A 19,822-nucleotide genomic window follows, 5' to 3' on the forward strand; every position below is an offset into this window, starting at 1 on the left:
CGCGAAGGATAGCCCTCCCAATAGCCTCTCCTGCTGGGGCGGCAGCTGGCACTCTCAGGCATGCTACTGTCTGAACAGGACCAACATCTGCATGAACACATGAGTTCGATTAAGTCTTGATAGAATAAAGCACAAGGACATTATAAATGAAAAACGATAAACAGGAATATGGTCAAAGAATTTACCAATGTTGCCCCACTGTTCGCCATCCGACAATCCTAAATCTGGATCACCCCGGAAGTCCATGCCAGCATATGGATACTCGAAATAAACCATCTCCTGACAATCAAACCACCTGAAAAAGGTATCAGAAAATGAAATCTGAGATTGACCAGCATGCCTAGTCATATGGTCAACCCATCTCTGCATACGTGGTTCAGTAGGTGAAGGTAAATCGAGTGCAATATACTGCGGCTGCATCAGTGGTATCTTTTCCAAGGCAAAGGTGGTCAAAATAGAACCATACCCAAAGTTCTTCAACCTCCCGCTCTTTACCTTGGTCAACTGTTCTTTCATCATAAGAAGTACTGCGTCACACCAGTTGAACACCTTTGGTTGGAGGCATTCCAAGGCATACTGCATATAAGATCGATTGGCTACATGAAGAGCCGCGCCACCAGCCATCGTACCAAAAGTAAATAGAATAGTCCTGAGGGACCTGTCAGTGACATCACGGATGATGATCTTGCCATCTTTACTCAGCTGAGATCCCTCTCTGCAATACCAGCGAACATAATCTCTCACAGATTCACCTCCTCGGGCCGAACCTGATAAAGAGATGGGGGCACCCTACCTCGACAAGCCAGTTAAGAAATAGATGTCTACTACAGTCAAGGGGATGGATTTTCCCCTGATCTGGAAAACCTGGTTGGTAGGATCCCAAGCATCGAGCAAATACTGTAGTAAGTTGATCTGTTGTCTCATGCTAGAAATGTGGAAAAACTTCAGCAAGCCACAGTTCCGCAGTGCGTTTACTGTAACCGGATCATGTAGGGCAAGCATGTCCTCTTCTTCATGCTCACGTTCTCACCATGTAATAGCCATCTTACTCCAAAGATCTCTAAAAAACAAACAAGAGAAGAGTTAGATCCTGATTTTGGTAAGAAACAGGCAAAATTTCCATCAAAAACTGTGCATAAAATTCCTTCTCTGCGCCCATCGCACCTACAGTAGTGCTCTGGGTGCATTGCATGTCAGATGGCTAGTGAACAGGCCAACATCCAATGCACCTTTCAATACACAGAGGGTGCGCTGAATGCAGAACGAGTTTTTCAAACCCCAGAGGCTCAGAAAAACCAGGAATCAAGCTCAGAATGCAAAATGGAAAGCATGAAATGAAAGAGCTCAGGTTTAGCTCCTACCTGGTCCAGACGGCGCCAAGAATCGTCCACAGAATCTCTCGAAATCAGCTGATGAAAATCAAAGGGGGAAAGCACCTCCAAAGCTCCAACAAACCAAAGTTCAAATGAAATAGTAAAATGAGAGGTGAAAACACTTTTTCATTACTTTTTACGTAGTTCAAAGTAAAATATTAGTGTTCAAACTCATTTTTCAAGCATATATTGTTCATTTCTGACTAGTTTGATGAAGCAAGTGAGAATACAGTACAATCTTTGAAAGAACAAAGCTATTTATGGTAAAGTCAAAAAGAGACCATTTAATCGAGCAGTTTTAGCGCATAGTTCAAGCTCGTTAAAAAATAAACATAAGCCATGAGCAAATGTTTCCCCCCACATTTAAGCTCATTAAAAAATGAACTATTCCCTGGTAAATAACCATCGTGAATGTAGTACTTCAGCCGTTAAAGCCTTGGTCGTGTTTGCACCGTCACCTCCACTTTTTCATTGGCCGATCATTCACCTCCATTTGATTGTTTACCCATTTTGAGGAACAACTGCGAAGAGTGATCTCACTAGCCATCCTTGTAAGACTACCATGATTGGAAAATTCCAAACCTTACCTGGAATCAGTTGCTACCCATTTTATCACTCGTTCCTCAAAAGACGAGTCTCCTTTAAGCTTTTTTCAACTGACTCGTAAAATATGAAAAGATTGCCAAGGCATTGGCCTCCCCAGCTCGTTAAAGGGACCGGAAGTGCTATCCCTCCTCTAAATTTTAATCTTTTTGGACCTGAGGGATTATTACACAAAAATATTGAGCGCTTGTTTTGTTCGGCTCGTTAAAAGTATCGAAAATTCATCCCTTCTATATTGTTTTATACTTTTTCGGACTTAAGGGATTAGATGACGAAAAAGGAATTTTGGAGTTTCCTTTACGTTCCTTTTCAGACTCTCTAAAATTGAAAAGGACCGAGTTATCTTTGTCGTTAAACTCGTTAAAATTTTAATAGCGACAAACTTGTCTATAGACGAGAATGAGTTTCACTATTGCTAGGCTCGTTAAAACATAGCGATGGATTTGCCCGAAGGGAAAATTATAGAACAAGCATATGTTATCCTCCTCAAGCTTGATAAAAATAAAGAGATACTGGTCAGCAATGACTGGGGAAAAATTGGGAAGAAAGCTTGAAAAAACTTTGTTGGTAGCAAGTCGCTCTTGAACAGGACACTTTCACTCCGCATCCAAGTCGGGTTGGGTTGTTTCATTCACCGGTCACATCACCATGGTCCCATCATACCATCCACATTTGGGGTTAATGCTACCAATCCATCACGTCAGTGTCGATGATATGTTCAAGAGAAGTCATTCAGAGAATTCACCTGTGTCTCATCCACTACAATACATTTATACTCCATTCTTTCATGATCGCCACCCTGAACCTTATATCACTAGATCGTTTTCACCTCCATTAAAATCATTTGCTCCGTTCCATGTCATTGATGTGGGATTCATTAAAGCCCTCCTATGACGGATCGCTTCTTGTTGACATCAGCTCATTATCCAAGAAGTTGATCTAGGAACACCCCATTCAGTACTTTGAAGCTTGCATGCCTCAATGGCAAGTTTCTCACTTCCGGCGATAGGTTTACATCAATGACCTTCGACTGAAAGATTTTGCGTGGTGTTCGACACCAAGTCCTTTATTCACACCACGTGAATTGTACTGCAGTACCTTGAGGGTCATTATCATTATCGGTGATTCCTCTCGCGCTTGTTAACAGGTTATATCATTGGCTGGTAATCAAGCGATGTCTTTCCATGTTCGACTTCAGAACATTTCTCACATGGATAGACTTGTACTTCGAGTGAAGATCGAACGAGATTGAAGACCCCAGATCTAGTTTCATCCATCCGGGCTGCGATATACATTCAGGAAAATAAAAACATCAAATGTACATCATTGCTGCACAGATAATCATCCAACCAAAGGGATGATGGCTCTATCAAAATCATCAGTCTACACTCAGACGATTGTCTATCCTATGTACATGAAAATGAATTTATAAAGTTGAGCATGGGAATGCCCGCCTCAGCTAGATCATGAAAATATTATGAAGATAATGTATTGTATTGTATCTTATTACAGGTCTCCTCCCAGCTTGAAAGAACTTCGGATCCTCATAATAAAGCATTTCACCCGACATCAAAAGATTAACGACCTCATGCTTTAGGGGGCAACTGTTATAGACATTTTTGGGCATTACAACCCCAAGCATGAAATTTCCATAAACCAAGGGCTCCTAAGTCCCTAAAAGTGTTGTTCTAACCCCTAAAGGAACAAGGTCAACAGATTACAGCTTCTCCCAGAAGTTCTCCATAAAAAACTGCTCATAATTAGTCAAAACAGGATCATTTCAGCTGCTCCACTGGCCAAGTGCGTTGCATCTCACCTAAATACACTGTGTGGGTGCATTTCATTTCAAAAATCCCTTCTATGGGGTGCGATGGGCGAGAAATGACAAATGGCAGGGTCATTCCGTGAGGTGGAGAGGAAATGGAAGCTTCCAGAAACTTCTCCTGTGACACTTGCCTCTCTGAATTCGACCAAGGATGAGTAAGAGATCATCAATCTCCAAGTGGAAGCAAGAACTGTTAGAGGGAAGACACTAATCAAATCATAAGCTGACTCATCTCCATTATAGATATCTATATATGGATCCCTCATCCCAGAGATCCAGGAGGCTGGAATTTTGCATATTGTAAGGAATTGCTGTTGGTTTCTTGAGACAAACATCAGATTGTTGGGTGATCTAAGCTTTGTATGAGGTGAAGAGGGGCTTCCTAGCTGAGAGGTTGATGTTGGGTCAGAACAACTAGTTGTAACTCTTCTTGGCTCTTTCTTGTTTATCAATAAAAGCTATTCAAGTTTTCCTCCATACTCTTGTGTCATTGATGTTTGTTGCATTTGTATGGTCAATTTACATCTGATCCTAGATTGTTTATGATTATAGATCCATGTCTTTGTATAGTGCTGTGCTACTATGATCTTAGAGGTACTTTGTGAAGCTGGGCATGCAAGGGAACAAGTAGCGAACGACTATCAAGGAAGAGAGGAATCAAATCAGGAGATTAGCGCAAGATAGAGGTTGGTCTTTTTGTTCCTCTCTATCTATAATTCATAAAGGAAAAACGAAAGTAGCTTTACTCTGTTTGTTTCTAAGGTAGCTGTCACACCTTAGTGGGATAAGCAGTTCTGAGTAGACACTTTTCCCTGTAACAGCTATGATGCCATAACGGGGAAGACATGGAACATCTCCTCAACAACTATCCATTTGTAGAACAACAATGGAGACAAATGCAAGGAGTTTTTGAAACGATGGACAGAGACAAAAACAATATCAAAGGAAAAATCCTATTAATGTGAACCCACATCTATTCCAGTACGGTAGTAAATAGGGCTTGGAACCTAGGCCTTGGATTCATCCTATGGGCCATATTGAAGGAGAGAAATCATAGAATTTTCAAGCACAAAACAACCTCGCAGGAAAAATTATGGGAAGGTATTGTCTAGAACATAAGGGAAACAATGTTGGGAGAACCATGGCACCAAGAGGACTGGAAAATGTCACCCCAAGAAGATCGAATATTACAAAAGATGAACTTAGTATCGGGGATGATTGAAAGCAAATCATGGAAGATAGTAATGTGGCCATGAGCTTGGGGTCCCATTTCACCACTCCAGCAGAAGGGTTCATCAAACTTAGCTCTGATGGGTCCTCCAAAGGAAACCTGAGAGAGGCAGGCCTAGGGGGCCTCTTCAAATATTCCCAGGGAAACACCCGTCTCATCTATGCAGAAAGTTGTGGGATTACCAACAACAATGAGTCAGAGTTTGCTACAGTTAGACAGGGTCTCTTAGTAGCTGTCAGATTGGGATATAGAAACTTGGAATTGGAAGGGGAATCAAGCCTGGTAATCAACACAGTAGAAAAATTAAACAATTGAACTAAGTGGGACAAACTTAGCCAGAGTTGGAGAACTGCAATACTGATCCACAGGATAGGAGAAATCATCCCCAAATCCAACTACATTTAGGTGAGACATGTCTGGAGAGATGGAAATAAGGGGGCCAATTTCCTGGCTAATTGGGGGTGTAGCCATTAGTAGGATTGGATGGAAAAGAAATGGCCAGTCCGACGAAGGGACACAACCTCTGATACCGTGGAGGTAATCTTGGAACAATATCTTGGGCAGAGTTAGGAGAGTGGGAGCCAAGAAATCCAAGCTCCCAATCAAGATGAGAGAGGGTGTGAGAGGCGACAGGCCTTGAGTTGACATGGTTTGTACCAGGACTTTTATTACAACTGCCCCCCACATGCTTAAGGTAGGGGGTGTAGTGTCCTTAGCCATTAAAGCATGGGATGTGGGCTAGCAAGGTGGCAGAGGGAAGAATAAGTAAGGGTGATGGAGATGGGAATGGTATTCGACGTGTCAGGAAAGTGAATTTTGCAGTGGAGAAGGAAGGAATTTGAGAGTAGAAGAGAGGAGGAGGAACTTCATTTGCAGGCTAGCGATGACTTTCTGGTATGTAGTCCGGTCTCACCCCTATTTAATTTCTATGATCTAGTTGGGTTCCTGCGACAAATACATGCACTGGAGGGGGTTCCACTGGGGGGGAAGGGAGAGGCAAGGGGCTACCCCAATGGGGCTTAGCATAGTCATGGAGAAACTAGGGGAGGCAAGGGAGGGCCATGGCCCAACTCTTCGTGTCATTCATTTTGCTTTTAAGCCAAAGTTTAGGAAACAACATGGACAATAAGGGATCGAGCCAAGATACAGACCCCTACCTGTTTGCTCAAACCCGAGGTATTGGGGATAGCGGGCACATCATGTCGAGGGGGGGCAATGAGTGACACCATGATAGGTAAGTAAGAGCCACAATCAAGGGATCGGGACACTGGAAACGCTAACAATTTACTGAGAAACCCCTGGCATTCACCTATGCATGGTAGAAAAAGCATAGCTAGGGACCCCAGGTGGCATAAGAAATAGAGGGGCAAGCACACAATGGGCAAGAAACTACTAGATGAGAGAGGGGCATGTGAGCATGACAACAATTGCAAATTCTAGTTCCAGATGAGCTTAAAAGCCTGGCTCCAACTACAAGAGGGTGACCAGCAACGACACCATGGTAAGGGTTAGAGGCACGGTGGAGAGACTGGGGATTCAAGTTGGGAACCCAATTCCCCTTGGTACTTATGGTCATAGGCATACCTTAACCCGATGCAGGTTAGGTAGGGCAAAGAAGCACGAGAAGACCAGTCGTGAAGGGTTGATGTGAATGGCATGAGGAACCTAATGATGTTTGAGTGTCTACAGGGCATCAAGGAGTAGGGCATGGCTCCAGAAAAATGAGGACTTGGTTGTGGAAGTAAGGGCCCGACCCCCTGGGCAACCAAGTGACCCAACCTGATGGAAGGCCGTAGGGGCCGCAAGCCTACTGAACACCTCATAGTAGTGGCAATCACGACATATAGGGAGGAAAACAATGAAGTTATCCAAAAGTTTACCAGTGACTAGGAAGCCAAGATAAAACAGGGAAGGGAACCAGATGATGAGATAGAAGTGTGGAAGTTGATGGTTCCTCACCTAGGAAATACATGAGGTAAAATTATGCAATTCAAACACACCCTATACCTGTACTTCTTGATGAAAAGTCTACTTGGTAAAGCAATGGAACAAATTTCTATGGGGATGGCAGCCACACTACAGGGCCTGCCCAACTACAAAAAAGACATGGAGAAAATCCTATTTCAGTTCCAAAAATAGGATATCAAGATGGATCGTATCGACCGTCACATCCCTTGCATTGTAGACCTATATGGAATGCCAGAGGAAACTGCTGAAGATCCTTCCTGTTGCCATAGACCCTGAGGAGCATAATGTCAATAAGGATTAGGTCCTCTATGCTTGGTTTTTGTTTATACTGATAGCATTTAAATTTCCTATTGTTTAAGTCAGATGTTATATAGTATTTCGACATGAGATTGAGACTTACCTGACCTTGTTAGAAAGACTTAAGCAATTTTGTTTTTGGATGTTGTACAATGCCAACCGGTGGCCAACAGAATCAGTTTCCCCTCAGGGTGAGTTGAGGCCACCGGGTGAAATTGTGTGGTGTAAATTTGCCTTATATATATAATAGAAAATGGACAGTCCTCCCAAGCATTACACAAAAAAAATATTTTAGGTTTATTTAGGATTAATGGAATTAGGATTAAAATATTTGTTATTTTTATATCATTTGGTTCATGTTGCAAAATGTTATTTTATAACATGAGGTTTATAAGGTCACATTTTTTAACATTAAAAAAAATGGTTTAATGTTAATTAAAACATTAACAATGAAATGGTTTGATGTTAATCTTTATATTGAGCATAAACATTGATATTAATATTTAAAAAATAAATATAAGCATTAACATTAATATTGAACGTAGACATTAACATAAAGATAAATATAGATTTATTAATATTAATAATATTGGATTATAAACATTAGGTTTATAAAAATGCTATTTGTTTTTTACTATTATAATTCTGGTCTTATTAGTCATTTGATTTTATTGATTTTATATAATATGTATATGTGAAGTTTCCTCTATGTGTAGATGGATAATTGTGGTCTTATCGGTCATTTTATTTTATTGATTTGATATAATACATATATGTGAAATTTCCTCTATGTGTAGATGGAAATTTGCATATGTATGTTACTTTTAATTTTATTCAACATTAGTTGATTTCACGTGTGTTTTTTTTATGCTAGATGATTTCATTGTTTGATCATGGATCCAGCTATTTGGATTTGTCTTCCATTTGAAATTCTTGAAATTGTCTTTCTTTGGATCCTTTTATCAGTTGTGATAAAGTTTATCAATGTTTGTAAGCAATGGAAGAATGTTTTGAAAAACACTTCTTTCTTATTGCGATGCAATCATGTCTCCATGACCAAATTTGGATTTATGGTTCCTTTCCTCAATAATGAAGACAATTCTTTTTTTGTTGAATACCTTAATAAAATGGGCACATATCTCATTTTCATTTGTGATTCATAGATTCAAGATAAAAAGTAGAGTCTATTGTTAGAACAATGGTAGTTTTATCCTTACCAAAAAAATTCTCCTATTCATAGAAATATTTTGTAATGAATCCATTTACAAAGGCATTTAAGAACATAGGAAGAATACGAATTGGAGACTAAGGATTCTTTTGATTATTGGAAATAGTAAGCAACAAAAAATATGACTCGATTGTTCCAAAACATATGTATGACAAAATTTAATCTAAATTTAATGTTTGTAGTATTCTTGGTAGGTTTTGGCGAGGGGTTGATCTTCTATTTGGTGGAACTTCATCACCTAATAATGAAGTCTTTTATAAAAGTAAATTGTTTCGGATGTCTCTGGACAAGGAGTATGAATATTATCCTCGATACGGGTATATAATCTACTGGTTTGATGTAATACAAAATGAATGGGTTTTTCATTCATTCCAATCACTAACATATGGTGTATGCCATTAGAAATATACAATAATCAATTGATATTCCTTATTAATGATGGCTCAACTTTTGTATGGTCAATTGAATAATTACAAAATTTCTAATTTGGTCAACTCTGCGTTGAATGAAGAATTGACTAATTTGAGGATGATTGGGGCTTTAGATGGAAGTTGTTGGAAGAAATTTCTATAGATATAAATAGAAAATATCCTAGTTATGTTCCATTTCAAGCAGTCCATGTTGTGGTTCTTATGTGTAACTCTAGTGAAGTTCCTATTATATGACATGATGATTGGCCACTATCTTCCAAAAAATATTGATAATTCAACTAATAAAAATATGTTATCCAATGCTATAGGATTGTAATGATAAAACAAATGTAAATGTTGAATGCATTTGATTTTTTTCTCATTTTTTATTTATATTTAGTTGGACATTGTATTTTATAACATTTTATGGAGAAAACATGATTTCATATGATCAGGTTAGAGAAATGGAATCCAAACCATCAAATTGTCAAACTCTTCTAATTGTTCAATGTATTTGATTTCTTTTCCACTTTTGAATCTTTATTTGGTTGGATATATAATTTTATAATGTATTTTTTTTTTTTGGGATAGGAAACAACTCATTTGAATCGAGGCATAGAAACTAACTCCCTAAATATTCCATCCACTAATGTTAGAAGTGAAGATGAACCATCTCATAGCCTTCATCTACATCACAAAGCAAATGTAAATGTTGAATATATTTGATTCTTTTTCTCATTTTTTCATTTATAATTAGTTGGACACTGAATTTTATAAGATTTTATGAAAAATACACCATTTCATCCTCTTAGGTTTGAGAAATTCAAACCATAAATTTGGAAAGGCTTTGTCTTAGGTCCAATTCCACATGTTTCCAATTTTGGAAGCGAAACTCATGTTACTGAAGATGAAGTAAATTTTAGAAGAAATTTCAGTCTTCCAAATGGTTCTAAACATGGTTCGACTAATAGAGATCATATTCATTTTGATGAAAACATGCTTGCCATGCATATAATATTTCAAGAAAAGATAGATAACTTGTCAGTTATCCGAATGTGCTACATTTACCAAGAATCATATCCCAGAATCTAGGTTTTGAGAGATTCTAAAGGACTAGTTTGCAGATGATGTAAGAATGAAAGAGATCCCCATCATTTTTGTCAATATAATAAGATGGATCCTAGTGAGAAACCTCATATTTCAAGAGTTCTTACTCAATTTGAAGAAATTCTAATAGCACATGTGAATCCTATTTTGCATGTGACACATGCTCAAGGTGGGAAATATAAGTATATAGGCCACACAATTAGCTTTCTTCATGATATTTATACAATTGCATAAAGTATTCCCCAACATGTTGAATATCTTGACTTCCTAATTGTGAGGAGAAATGTCGTTGCATCTAAATACTATGAATGTTTTGTCAAAATATCCTCTCAGATAGATTTCAAATCATATTGGGAACTTAGTCTAACTCCCCTGGAATGAAGTGAAACTTGAGTTTGAAGTGATGTAATCTATAAAGACTTAGTATATGTTCCAATAGGTCATGGTTCCATGAGAAAATGGATATATGGATATTTGGTCATATGGGGGTGAAGTAGCACATGTGAACTAGGAAATTCCATCTATTTGGATTCATCAATGTAACCATACCCATCCAAGATGCACCGAGGCATCTGGGCCTTTAGGTGTGCAAGAGGAAAATACTCAAGAAATTGGCCAAATCCATATTTCCCAGAGCCCAACCTAAGGTGGACCCTAATATCACATGAAAGCACACATGGAGATAGGTGGAAGTGATATATTTTTTGACATGGAAAACATGTGACAGATTGATGATGTGGTAACTTAAGGTGGTGACACATGGTATTCACTTTGGCACTTTTAGATGCCCAAGTGGATATTGTTTTAGTGATATGTGGCAATAACATGGTGATGATGTGGCGTGAAAGGTGGTAGATAGATGATGTAGCATGATAGATGGAAGAGAGATGACGTGGGTAATGACATGAAATTGACATGGAATCTTACGTGGTAGCATCATAATTTGAAATAGGAAGATGTTTTGTAAGATTTCATATTATTAAGGAATTACGATGTTTTTTATATTTTTTAATCAGAAGGAAAAATAACATCTGGGAATCCGATGGTCTAGAGGCAAGAAGCATGCACCATTACCAAGAGCCTGAATATAGATTTGATTAAGTAAAGAAGAACCATGTCAAAGTTTCGTGAAAATAAGGTTCCAAGGTCGTAGATGTTTGGGTTGTGTAAGTGTTTTGTAGGTTAAGAATGGTCTGTATGTCAGATCCTTGGATCCAAGATCTAGCATAGATTTTAAGGTGAAGGTGGACTGCATATCACTATTATACTTTGGCTCGATGTTACATGGTCAAGTAATTCGTGCATCTATGGGTAAAGAAGTGTATACATAGTTTGTTTTAAATCATCTAGATCCCAGATTCCCAGGTCCATGACTTAGCGATAAATTCAAGATCGTGTCATTTGAGCTACAAGGCATCTGGTGGTGTGCTGCCACTATGAAGGGAGGTGGGTACTAGATCACAGAGCTCCATATTTATCCATATCCAAGGACATCTAGGCCTAGACCATATCTAGGAGTAGACTACCAAGCACAGGTTTAAGAAGGGCCAAATTTTGGTTTGTAAAGGTTTTTCGTTATAATGGTAGGTGTCGTTGTGAACAAGACAAGTGGATAAGCACCATTGAACCTAAGCTCTTGGTTTTGGCCCGTGACCATATGGTATGTGTTGGTTAAAGTTCTAGGGCCATGACTATGAAATTTGGAATTTCTTGCACCAAATTTAATAGAACGAGTTTCAATATTTGGTTTTTATTGGGATGCCAAAAATGATGAAACACCCAAATTTCTAAAGGGACAAAGCTAAATGAAGAATCCAATGAAACTATTATTGATGTTAGAGTATACAAATGTTGAATGCAATTCAATGTGAGAAGTGAAGCATCTTGTGTTATCATATTAAAAGGTCAATATACTATTGTAGAAAAATATTATTGTGGTATATCGTGAAAGGGAGCGAAAATGTTGAAAATTTATAAAATATGAGTTCTTGCTTGTGTGTGTGTGTGTGTGTGTGTGTGTGTGAGAGAGAGAGAGAGAGAGAGAGAGGTTGAAGCTACTAAATGTTAGAAATCTAAGGAAGTTATGAGACAGAGTGTGTAGAGGTGAGATGAGCATAGGATGAATATGTAAATTGGCTAAGATTTGAAAGTGTTGGTCTTGAGTGCTAAAGATTTATTTGTTGAAAAATTGTTCCGTCCATGTATAGAATTATAAGGGAGATACTATGATCTCAAGTGGATCCTTTTGGATCATAGAATTAGAGCAAGTGGGTGCTCATAGATTAGGGGATAAATGTCTCCAACAAGTTGGTGCTTGCAAACAATGAGAGTTGGTGCTTCCAAAATGTGGGCACTCGCAAAGATAAGGGGATTGGTTCCTCCTTTAGGTTGGCTCCTACATAGTTTTATGCAAATTAAAGTTAATGTTTGTATTTACATTGTGATTAAAAGAATATTTGTGTTTTTATCCTATATGGTTTTTCTATGTAAACATCCTATGTCCAATTATTTATGTGATTAATTCACTATTGTATATTGAATGTATTTCACTGTCTAAATAGTTATTAAAATTTGGATAATAGGGATTCACCTCCCTCTCAGTATTATTCTAGTTTCCAACAATTCTATAGTGTATTTGGTAATGAGTAAGATCTAATAAAATCACTCTTCAAACGAATTTGATTTCTTTATGGTATTCTTGAATGTCTTCTACTTATATTTTTTCATTTGATTAATTGAGAATTCTTAATTTGAATTTCGATATATATATATATTTTTTATATATTTCCATTTGATTGTTTTAAAGTTTTTAATTTTAATTTCAACATATAAGCTCTAAATTAGATGTACAATTTCTTAATACACCATTATCTTTTCCCATTATTTGAACATGAATAGAAATTTTTAAACTAACATCTTCCAAGAGATAGTATTGTATATATAATACAAAATTTGTAAGAAATGTATATTTTACATTAGTTAGGAATTTCTTTATGAAACGATTTTTATTATATATTTAAAATTTATTTACAAATATTAATACTTTGAAGATATATGAAAATTAATAATATTTTTTAAAATATCATTTTTAATTAGTAAAATAAACTATTTTATATCCTAAGCAAGGGAAGATGCCTTTTCAACTATGTGTATAAGGTCTCACAAAAAACCATAGACTTTATATTAAAAAAATGGTACAAATTTATAGAGTTTGGCCAAGAACTATAGCATATTCTCCAAAAGTACTTCAAAATTGATTATCTTTTTCTATCCTTTGAATAGTTGGGAGGTATACTACCATACATAATGAAATAACAATAAAAATATTGGATAAAATATAACAAATATAGAAAGAAAAATAGAAAATGTACTTGGGGGGCTTGAACTTGCAAGCCCACCTAAGTCTCTAAAGCTACATATTTTGAATGCATTTCCACTTTAGTTTAAACTACAAGTTTGATTTCATTATATTCTTTCCGGTCAATTATAATTTTTGATTGCACAAATCTTCTCCATATCCTTCTCCTCACTCAAAGAAAACAAAGAGAGAGATAGGAATCCCCAAAGGATCGAAAACCCAAAGCAGGAAATGCAATGACTTTTGGAGGATTAAGGTGGCTAGAGAACCTTTCAAGTAGATATTTGATAGAACCCATCTATGACACTAGACATACACATTTTCTATAACAAACATTTATGAATGTAGTTACCCCTATCCCTATTTCCTTAGTTTCCAAAAGTTCAGTTTTTTTTCTTTATCCATTGCGACCTTAGTTTTAGTGTCACATTATTTTTGCTACTAATTTCATGAGATGATGGAACTCATAACATCATATTGTGCTTCATCCATGTCATGTCAACATTCTTTAACCCACATTGAATCTCCTTAATCTTTCACATTTTGGAACACTTATGTTGCAATGGAAATGGGGCATTGTTGTTGCATAATTGTATAAATCCCCCTCATTGAAGCGAATATTGAACAACTTTATCTATAAATAAAACACCCAAGCCTACACCCCATACTCTTGTGATGATACTCTCAATCATTGGACCAACAACAACGGAGTGGTAATGGTTTCATTTCAAAATGAAATTCCTAATCTTGGAGCCATCTCTCTTAGGTTGTTATCTTCAATCAATAAACCAAGAGAAAAATGAGCCATTGACATTGAACTATAGTAAAGTAAAATAAACCACACTTTTTTTTTGACACTCATCCTATTAAACATAAATATACACATCAAAGTGAAACACATAAGGTTAAACAAATAATAAAAGAAGGTTTAACTCTGCATCCCTTCATATCTACATAATAGAAAATTGTTGAACTATAATATTATTGTCCTAAGATATAGATATATATTTATTGAAGATGCATGAAGTATACAAGCCCCCATTTACCTTGCATAAACTTTCATTCACTCTAATATTGTAGTTGTGTAACATATATTATCTATTTCTTTAATCATGAACACTTTGATATTTTTTTCACTTTTAAAAAACATATTTTATCTCTCTTTTATATAAATATGACATTAAGTACGAAATAACTATTTTTTATTTTATTATTACTTTAAAACATTGTTTATAAAAAATAATAATATATATATAAATAAATATAAAATATAATTAAATATATTATATTAAATAAGAATTATTAAATATAATTATTATATTAAAAATAATATTTAATTCTAGGAAAAAAATGTATTTGCCAATATAGTTATGATACCCTTATATTATATAAGTATACTTGTGTTTTCACATACTTTGGGATTGACATGGATCTCCAGGATCTCCATATAAGCTGATAATGAACATATTTGCAAATATGAATACCAACGGAGTACTATGGTGTCTACTCTTCAACTTGAACATGGAAAAATACAAACTAAGGTTTATCGTGTGTACTATGCCATTTGAATCGAGAAAGATACAAACTTAGTGGTCTAGAATCAGAAACCGTAAGATACCATTTGTTTCATAAATACTGTTTTTTTCTTAAGATTATGAATGTGTTTGCAAATATCAATACCAACATAGTACGACGGTCTGTGTGCTATGAAACTTGAGCAGAGATAAATACAAACTTAATTCTATGGTGTGTGTACTATGCAATTTGAACCGAGAAAATACAAACTGAGTGGTAGAGAATCAGAAAAGCGTAAGATACAATTTGTTTCATAAATACTATGTTTGTAATCGACGTGATGTCATATTCAGTTTTTAGGTTTTAGTTACGGTACCGGGTCTTTTGCATATTCTCCATATTAAAAATTTATTTCATGTCGCAATAAATAAAAACAGGTGTGTATTAACTTTTGCATTAACCTCGTGGTAATAAAAGAAACATGATAATTCACGGCGACTATTTTGTTGTCTTTCCCCTTCTTGTTCTCTTCTTCCCCTTATTGTTTAGTGGAATTTTGTTCTCAAGTGATGTAGAGGTTATAGTTTTCGGACTCTACCCGTAATCTTCCACTGAACCGTGGGTTATGCAAGAGTAGTTTTACTGTATACTGAGTTCCTTTTAAGGTTATAGTAGACGATTCCATCGCATGTCATCCTCTAACGATACCAATTACTACATCCAAGCTTTTGACATGTCCATTCAAATGGGCCAACAATATCCATCCTACTATGCTGCATTCAATGCAGGGATGGTTAGCCATGCATATTCAATCTCACCCAGCGTTGAATGCTCGGCAGGGTGGATAATCTTTCTTGTTCCAATGAAGGTTTCCCGACAAGGCAGCGCTGCAAGAACATAAATGGTCGGGGATTTTCAATTTTTGCAATATTAGAGTGTGTCATTTAATTGCAGCTTTTAGGAAGTGGACACTTTTCTTTGTAGTTTGACTTATTATTAAATGTGTGTGATACAAAATAGAGAGGGTATAATAAATATTAAATATTATTATGCTAAAATATTTTTAATTTAGTAGGGTGGAGATGTTATAATGTAATGTATTTTGATTAAATGAAAGTACATAAAGATAAAATTAAATTAAAAAAAAAAAAATAATATAATTTAAATATTTTATCTTAATCAAAATAAAAAAATAAAAATACTTATAAAAATAAAGAACTAAAAATAAGTCAATAAAAGTATAAATAGCCCATGATATTGAGAACCTATGGTATTGATCCATGGTATTCATGTGGAATGTAGCGTATTTAAAGGGATAAATTAAAACTAAACCACCCTAGATCTATTTTAACTAAGGATTTACCCAGGGTAAAGAGGGATCAAATACCTTGATATGTAAACCTTTTTTAGAGTAAAAAGAGATTTGATCCATCTCAACCTTTGGTAGATCCCGTGTTAAAATGAGTCTAGGCTAGTATAGTATTGTAACAATGAACTATTGTTGAATTTAAGCTTCTGTGATTCATATCAAGTTTATTGAGAAGATTTTTCAGCTAAAATCACATTATAATACTTTTGTCAACGCACAACTTGTCGTGACGATGAACCACACTTATTGGTTCGAAAAGGGTTGACAAAAGTATTATCATGTGATTTCACCCCAAAAATCTTCTCAACGAACTATTCTAAAAAATAAAAATATTTTTTAGCGAATGATTAAATTAATGTATGATGGTTAAGAGAATATAATGTGTTAATTATTGGATGAATATATTGTGGTTATGAAGAAAGAAGTGAGTCAATTATTGACTGTGTGTATGATGGTTAATATTTACCAAAATAAAAAGATAAATATTAAACACCATGCATTAAGTTTAAATTTATGATTTGTTTTTTATACCATGGTATAACACATTCAATTTGCCGTAGTCTTTAACGCGACTTTTTGAAAGCTTTTCTGGCGATTTTTTCCGGTGAAAATCCGGCAGTAATTTATTGAAATCGAAGTTTGATAACTAGTTTCTGCACAATGAAAGCGTCCCAGGGGTTTTTCAGGGTGCTGAATCCGAATATGCAGTTAAAAAACCATTTTAACTGCAACAAATCATGATTTCATCTCAATTTCTTCCGCCGGATTCCGTCACCGGAATCTCAAAAAGTCGCATTATAGACCACTCCATTCAATTTTGCTTTTGATTGGATATTAGTTTGTTTTTGACCAAAAATTTATGGCACTTATACATAATTTAACATTAGGAATTCAATTTTTGTTCTTTTATTATTATTTAAGTTCATTTATTTGTAAGGTGATTGATTGAAGTCTTATTGTTTAGCAACTTCCATTTCTATTAGTTATTGAGTTTTTGTTTTTAGTTTTAATTCCTTTTTATTTAACTTTTAGATGAATTTTTTCTTTTAACTATATATTTTCACAATATTTTCAATTTAAAATGACTTATTATTATATTAAAAACATATCTTAATAAATTTAATTATAAACAATTATATATATATTAATAAAAGACACACACACAAATATATGTATGTCAATATAAACAATATTAATTAATCATGGTATTTAACAATACAATATTTTATTAGTTGCTTTATTTTTGTGATGGAATTTTTGGGAGTCATCTACGGAGGCGGAGGAATTGCCCCGATAGCCAAAAGTGGTGGGAATCCAGGCAAAAAATTTCAAAAAATCTTGTAGATGCTGTGTTTGAATCATGTTTTTGATGGTGGAAATGGATTCAACACCATCAAAAACATCTAGGGCACCTAAAATTATCTTAACCACGTTTACTTGGATTTACAAAAATCTATGCATGAATTTTTCAAAATATTACCAGAATCTCCATAACTTTCAGATTAAAAAAACATAATCATTAAATTACTGCGAATATTTGTGTTTGTTAATTTTTATTTAATTAGACTATATTTAATCTAAGCCCCAAATACTAACTTTTATTGAAAATAAATAAACAAAATAAAAAATTTAAATTTAAATTCAATTCATTTAAAGCAAAATTCTTAATATTTGCCCCAAAAAGCTACATTAGTTTACTACAAAATCATGCATCAGTTTGCTGGACAATCATTTTCATGCACTTTGATTAAAGTGACTTCAATGATCTAGATTGGTAGACAGCATGGAAGCTATGGCTTTTACGTTGCATGTTATGTCGCAGTACTAATTGCTATAAGATTAGATTGTTCCGTTGCCTGTCATCATCTCACAAAAAATGATCACGAGTTTTTGCCATGCCCGTCCAAATGAGGAAAAATGAGGACTTCTGATAATCTAGTGCTGCAAGAGCATAAATGTGCGAGGATTTTGACCTCTACAATATCAGGATATGCCTTATCACTGCATCTTTTTAGGAGGTCGACACATTAACGTAATTTATGCATCTTTTACAGTTGTAAGAAAAAAAGTGCACTCATTTGCTACACAAATCTTTAATGCAATTGATAAAAGTGACTGCAATGAATTATATCATACAGAACTTTGTCCCCGGTCTGATACTCTCGATAACTGTATCTTATAAAATTTTTAGGTACAACTTACAAGAGCTATGTGGATTCTAGTTATTTGTTATTCAGCATACATCTCGACTTTTCCCGGGATTGGATTTCATAAGGATCTCCAGTATAGTAAGCCGGAAAATTGGCTATAGATAAGTTATAAAATCCAACGAGGAACACGAGATATTATTATCCTTCAATTATTATTAAGAACCTAAAGGAAAGTCGACAACCTAATAAGGGAATGTTGACGTCCAAAAACTACAATCAGTCTCAGTAGCACTCTTGTTAACAACATCGAAGCCTCTTAGGTACAGGTGAATACGAACCACCTACCATAATAAATCAGCAAGCAGCCGATGTTATGAGATAATTCCCGATAAGGCCTTTACTAAGAACCCAAAGGACATCTCTAGGGCCATTAACAGAGCCCAGGAAAACAACTTTCAGGTGCCTTTGTCTCCAACATTCACTCTGCTTTGTCCCTTAACTTGAATGTGTTGAGGCACACTTGAATGTGTTTCGCTCCTTAACATGAATACGTAATGTGTTTCGTTACAATGAACAATGGCCGTAAGCAAGGTTACAATGAACAATGGCCGTAAGCAAGGTATACGGTAAGTAATGTGTTTCGTTACAATGAACAATGGCCGTAAGCAAGGTATACGGTAAATAGATTTGGAAGTTCGATATATACAAATCTACATGGTTGACTAAATGGATAAGAATTTTTCAAATTAAATGATTTTCAAACATTGTTTAATTTTTCAAAATAAGTGATTTTCAAACATTGTTTAAATATATTTTATAAATTCAGAAGACGATGTTATATGTATGTAAATTGAAAAATATCGATTTAATTTTTTTATTTATTTTGTTAAAAAATATAAAATTTATAGTTACTTAAATAACTTAGGAATTTCTTTTCAATTGTTGAATTGGTAGAAATATGTCATTGAACTTATTTTTCAATTGTTGAATAAGAATCAGCTTGGTAAGGTAATTTTTTAATTCCAATTTTTCTTTGTTGATGCATTGAAAAAATAAAAGTTTTGTCATATCTCTCTCGTAAATAACTCAAGGTAAATCGATCACTTATGAAATAGTAACTTTAAAAGTTACGCATCAGTTATAAAACTGATTCTTGATATTCAAGAAAGAAGATTGAGGATGAAATGGAAAAGGAGGGAATCAGAGGGCACTTTGGGGGGGTTACATCTTAAGAGTCGCCATTGATTATGAGGGAGCCATATATTATTGTGGAGCGGTGGAAGCAGAGGAATTATGTGAAAGTGACCACCGTCGAGTGAAATAAGTGAAAGATTCTAGGTTTGAAGATCGTGAGCAGCTTATTATCAAATTTTACAGATGCTGGAATT

This window comes from Pinus tabuliformis, chromosome J (assembly GCF_031772625.1).
Source record: "Pinus tabuliformis cultivar Carrire ecotype Pingquan chromosome J, CPIR1, whole genome shotgun sequence".
Taxonomy (NCBI): Eukaryota; Viridiplantae; Streptophyta; class Pinopsida; order Pinales; family Pinaceae; genus Pinus; species Pinus tabuliformis.